Source organism: Eleutherodactylus coqui, chromosome 4 (genome assembly GCF_035609145.1).
Source record: "Eleutherodactylus coqui strain aEleCoq1 chromosome 4, aEleCoq1.hap1, whole genome shotgun sequence".
Lineage (NCBI taxonomy): Eukaryota > Metazoa > Chordata > Amphibia > Anura > Eleutherodactylidae > Eleutherodactylus > Eleutherodactylus coqui.
Genome location: NC_089840.1, coordinates 33,895,397 through 33,901,396, shown reverse-complemented (window position 1 = coordinate 33,901,396; position 6,000 = coordinate 33,895,397). Strand labels below are relative to the sequence as shown.

The 6,000-nt window shown below is 42.8% G+C and overlaps 1 pseudogene; it reads right to left on the bottom strand.

Annotated features, from left to right (window-relative positions):
* Nucleotides 1–207: 207 nt before the first annotated feature.
* The window catches only part of LOC136625183 (interferon-induced GTP-binding protein Mx2-like), a 42,488-nt pseudogene continuing 36,695 nt past the window's right edge, over nucleotides 208–6,000 (bottom strand).

The following is a 6,000-nucleotide window of genomic DNA, read 5'->3' as shown; positions in this document are numbered from 1 at the left end:
TATTAATATTCCCCCTATAGAGTAGTAATATTCCCCCTTTGAACTCCAATGCAGTAATGATCCCCTTTTGTGCATGTAAGATACAATATTAGACATGTAATGTTGTGGCTGATCAGTTTATTTATTTGATTCACAGTATAATTACTTAAATTAATAAGAAGGAAGCAGCGAAATAAGGAAATCCAATTAATAAGAAGGAAGCAGCGATGTAAAGAAATCCAATTAATAATGGGACTTCTGTTGACATGAAAGAAATCTTAATAGTAAAATGGATACAAAATTAACCCCTTATGAATGGTACTATAGCATATTATGGAGTCGGCTCAGGAGCCGTGCCCGCACCATTTCAGGTTCAAGGGAACTTATACATAAGTGGTATAACCTTTGAAATAACGCATACAATAAAATGTACACATTTAGACCCAATGCACACAGGCTTATTGGCATTGCGGAATCCAGAGCGGCGTCCGCCTCCGGATTCTGCAGCAAATACTGCCCATAGAGATGCTATGCAAAAATGCTTTTCCATGTCCACAAGCGGAAATCAATAGCGATTTTCTACTCGCGGAGGGAAAGTCGCAGCATGTCCTATTTTAGCGCGATTTCAACGTGGACAACTTCCATTGAAGTCAATGGAAGCTGTCCGATCCGTGACCTGTAAGCAACTGTCACTGCATATGGGCGGCGGAATCTGTGTCATCGCCTAGCCACGGTGTGGCGTCATCTGCACTGCGCATGTGCCATACAGATGAGGACACTGTGGACAGGTCCGCAGGAGTAACTGGCCGGAAACTGGGTCGGCCATGGGCATTCGGCCTTAGCCTGCATAGTGAAAATCTAAAAAACAATGCTAAAATTACTGTATTTGTTTATACCGTCTGCTAGAAATCTAAATCAAAAGTCGGATGCTGAGGACTAAGTTATCCTGCAAAAAGCAAGCCCTCACAGAGCGACATTGATGAAAGCTGAAGATGTTATGGGGTCCTTAATTGCAACGTCACAAAAGTAGAAGAAGATAAAACTATAAAAAATGTGGTAACACCGATGCAGCAGGGAGCACATATAGCAACTGTACATAGAGTACAGTATACAAATGGAGACGTGCACCAAGGGTGGAGGGATGAAGGCCTCATACAGCTGTGTGCCCATCACTCCCCGAAAAGAAAAGTTATATTTAAACAATTATGAGAATATCTTCATGTAAGATACATTTTTTAAAATTTTTGTAAACGTTCCCGGGCCAGCCTGAGCCGCTGAATCTGATCCTTTAGCTTCTGTCTCTCCCCAGACAGGCCGTCTCTTTCTTCAAGCAAGTCGGTCTTGTTCCGTTCTTCCAACAGACGAATCATTTGATATTGGAGATGGTCCTTAAACTCGTAGAGCATGTAATGCTGAATAATCAGAGGGACTTGGTTAGACAAACGACTGGTGGTGTTCTGGAAGACGGAGAAATACCAATTGTTATAATAGTTATCTACTATCCTCCACCTGCCATCAGAGGCCCTCACCCGCCTGCTGGCAAAACATCTTAGTCCCCATCTAGTGTAAAATACTAATTAGTAGACAGGGAGGGTGGGGAGAGGAGGGAGATGAAGCTGCAGCTTTTCACTTAGAATAACTTCACACAGACGAGTGCGATCTCACGGCTCCTCTATACACTACACCACACAGGAGAGCCGACAGATCCTCTATATACTCCTCCACGCAGGAGAGCCAACAGCTCCTCTGTATACTACGCCACACAGGAGATCCTATCGTTCCTTTTTTAAAGGGCTTTCCTCATGATTCACATTTATGCTAGAAGAGTCCCATTGTAGCGGTTTAGCATTGGTTTGGAACCTCAAGTGTAATAGCTGCAGGGTCTCGAGAACAGTCAGGGAAGAGCCAGGAGTCAGCAACAGGAGATCTCAGTTTGCACTACAGATGGATGAGGTGGGTAGCGTAGTCAGAAGGGAAGCCAGGGGTCAGCAACAGTAGGTCTCAGTAGGATCACAGAGAAGCAGGCAGAAGCAGAACTTGATCAAGGCTTGAAGCACGGTAATCACACAATGAATGAGGGGACAGGGAAAGCTTCCTTAGTGGCGGGGCCAGGACAGGGAGGTAGAAACTAAACTAGCAGGAACTTAGAACCGCTGGCTAGAGTACAAGAGGTCCCGGGTTCGAGTCCTGACACCCATTGTGGATACTACTGCTGGAATTATGTGTCTTTACCCTTTTCTGTTATATTCATTATGTATACAGGTGACTCACCTGAAAATATGCCTGCAGATGACAGGCCAGATCATTCATTGACAGCTTTTTCTGGTCCCGCACAATTCCAGTCTCTGCAGCTCTTACAGCTGATAATACTTCACAGTACACACTGTCCTGACAATGAATGATCTTCTCCATTTTGAACTGTAAAGTGACCAGACCCCCAGCCTCCTCCTCTTGCTTGTGAGAAATATCATCAATGTTGTCCTTGGATCACAAAATAATAACAGAATACAAATATTAAACACATATAAGGACATCTAATTTAATAAAAACAATATGGTATAAGTAGGCGAAAATTGACCTCCAATGTTTGATAGTATTAATTTGAAGTGAAAATGCATTTTTTGTTGGAGGTGATGTCTTGGGCTGCCATTTTGAAATCCGCCATATTGATTTCACCTCAGGTTTTTCAAATGGGTCATAGGATACATCAATCTTGGCTAGAGTTTTCTCAGAAACACACTATAAGCGTCATTCTTTCCCCATCTTTAATTGTTTAGGAGTTAAGCGAGGGCAAAGTTTCACAAAGCGTTCAATGTGTTCACCCCTCTGCCGGATACACATGGTTAAACAGCACTGTAGGATTCGCTGTTTCAGGTGAACCATGTTGTGTATTTCCGCATTCACAAGGGGCTTTAAATGACTCCGGAGATAAAAGTCCAAAGGCAACAACGGTGAGAAGTACCACCAGATGTTACAGGATACTGTATTCTCATCTGCGCTCAATGACAACAGGGAGTTCCCACATTACTTCCAACAGGATGGCTGGATGTGCAATATCCTGCCCTCTGGATTGGGCGTAGAGGTCTGGTAGAATGGCTGTTGAGGTCACTGGACTTAACGGCTTTGGAGTTTTATCTCCGCGGCCATTTCAAGTCCCTTGGCTATGAGGAAAATATATGCAATATGGTTCACCTGAAGCAGCGAATCCTACAGTGCTCTGAAGAAATATCACCTGCAGTTCTTCAGTGTGTTCACAAAAACTGGATTAACTCCTAAAGGAAGCGACCCTTTTTTCCCCGTTTTCGGCTTTACCTTTAAAAAATCATAACTAGAGATGAGCGAACCTACTCGGCCACGCCCCTTTTTCGCCCGAGCGCCACGATTTTCGAGTACTTCCGTACTTGGGCGAAAAGATTCGGGGGACGCCGTGGGTGAGTGGGGGGTTGCAGCGGGGAGTGGGGGGGGGAGAGAGAGAGGGCTCCCCCCTGTTCCCCGCTGCTACCCCCCGCTCCGCCACGCCTCCCCCGGCGCCCCCAGAATCTTTTCACCCGAATACGACGGAAGTACTCGAAAATCGCGGTGCTCGATCGAGTAATTACTCGAAACGAGTATATTCGCTCATCTCTAATCATAACTCTTTTATTTATTCATCAATCTAACTGTATGAGGGCTTGTTTTTTGCGGGACGAGTTGTATTTTTCAACGGTACTATTTAATATACCATATAATGTACTGAAAAAAGGTTTACATTTCTAAGTGGAGTGAAATGAAAAAAAAAACGAAATTCCACCATCTTTGGTTGCATCTTGTTTCTGCGAAGTACACACTGCCACAAAAATGAAAGAACTTTATTCTGTGGGTTAGTACGATTATTATGATACCAAATTTATATAGTTTTTTTTTTTCTGTACTACTTTTATTTCTTTTTTCAAAGATATTTAAATTTTTTAAAATTATTTTCTGTTTCAATCTTCTGACGGGCATAACTTTTATTTTTCCATTGACGTAGTTGTGCAAGGGCTCATTTTTTGCAGGACATTCTGTAGTTTCTATTAGTACCATTTTGGAATACATGCAGCTTTTTTGATCACTTTTTATTGCATTTTTTTCTTGGAGACTTGGTGACCAAAAAAGTGCAATTCTGGCTTTCTTTATTTTTTTCTGACACCATACACCATAGAGTGTAAATAATGTGTTACTTTGATAGATCGGACTTTAACCGATGCAGCAATACCAAATATGTATTTTTGTTTTATTATTTAGATTATTCTATTATAATTATGGCAAAAAGTTTTTTTTAAACTTATTACCTTTTTATTTTTTTTACTAATTACTCAAAGCTTTTTAAACTTATTTTTACTTTTTTTTTTTTAGTCCCCATAGGGGACAAGAACTTGTGATGCTTTGTTCGCTCCTGCAGTATGATGTAATGCTATAGCATTACATCATACTGCGATCTGAAAGACATTCTATCAAGCTATGCCACAGGCATAGTTTAATGGGCACTCTGCAATGGCAGCCCTGGGAACTCATCACGAGGGGGGGCATACGGGACCCCTGAACATCGTCCGGGGCATTTAAATGCCAGTCAAAAATGGACATTTAAAAGGTTAACAGCTCCGATGAGTGGTGTGGCTTATCAGACCTGTTGTGGGCAGGTGTTGACTGTAAGGAACACTTTATGGAGTGGGATCAACCCGTGATCCCCCTCCATACATACCCTATGGCTTATTCAGACGACCGTATATCAGACGGGTATTCACGCCGGCCGATATACGGCATCACTTTCTGCAGGGGGAGGGGGCTGGAAGATCCAGGAGCAGTGCATTGAGCTCCCGCCCCCTCTCCGCCCCTCGGCACTATTTGCAATGAAAGGGGCAGGACATGTGTGATAGACGTGATGATTAGTTAGTATAAAATGTCTATCGATTTGTATAAACCAAATGTATTATGCTGTTGTAATGACTTTTAGCTCTGTGGAGTTTAATGGACACACAATCTAATCATGGTATTTGCTAGACAATGGATGTGTGATGTAATGTTAGTTGAGTACATAGAATTGCAAAACAGCCTCTAAGAGTTAAAGGTCATAGGATTATATGTAATACCTGCATTCAATACTGAGTGTCTTCCTAGCCCTCTCCACCCCTCCCATCCTGAAGCAAGTTAAATAATGGGTTGCCACATACACAGAAACTGCTTAAGGTTGCCTGCATAGAGGACAAAGTCCAAGCTACATCCTGGCTAGTAGAGGGTGGGCAGAGAGGTGGGGGATTCTATATGATCCGACAAATGAGAATCCTATATGTTACTGATGTAACCTGTTGCATGCCCATTTTATGCTTTACAATAAAAGGGGCTGTCTGGGTGTTTCTGCCCAGAGAGCCATTTTGGATATGAGATTGATAGCTTGTGTTTGATCTGCTCGATGATGTGTGCACACTATACAATTTGGAAGCTACAAAATACCCCGAAACCTGCTGGAGAAAACTGTAATCCAGATCACATGGGCAGAGCTAGGTATCAAAACTTAGCTCCACCCCCGCCCCACCATCTCTCATTGGGGTGGAGAGGAGGCGGAGAGGGGGCGGGAGCTTAGTGCACTGCTCCCGGATCTTCCAGCCTCCTCCCCCTGCAGAAAGGGACGCCATATATCGGCCGGCGTAAATACCCAGCCGATATACGGTCGTCTGAATAAGCCCTGAAGCTGCAGGACGCAAGTGTAGTGTTCAAGAGTTAAATGTTTAACCATATGCATTCAGCAGAATGGTGGACATATTGAACACGTCTTGTAAAGCACTTTGTGAAACTTTGCCCTCGCTTAACTACTAAACAATTAAACATAAGGCTAAACTGACATTTCCAGTGTGTTTCTGAGTAAATTCTAGCCAAGACTGATATAAAACGTTATCCTCTTCCCATTTAACAAACCTGAACTAAATTCAATACGGCGTATTTTAAAATAGCCAACAAAGCAATCTCCTCCACCAAAAAATGCAGCTTTCCTCCCAATTAATACTT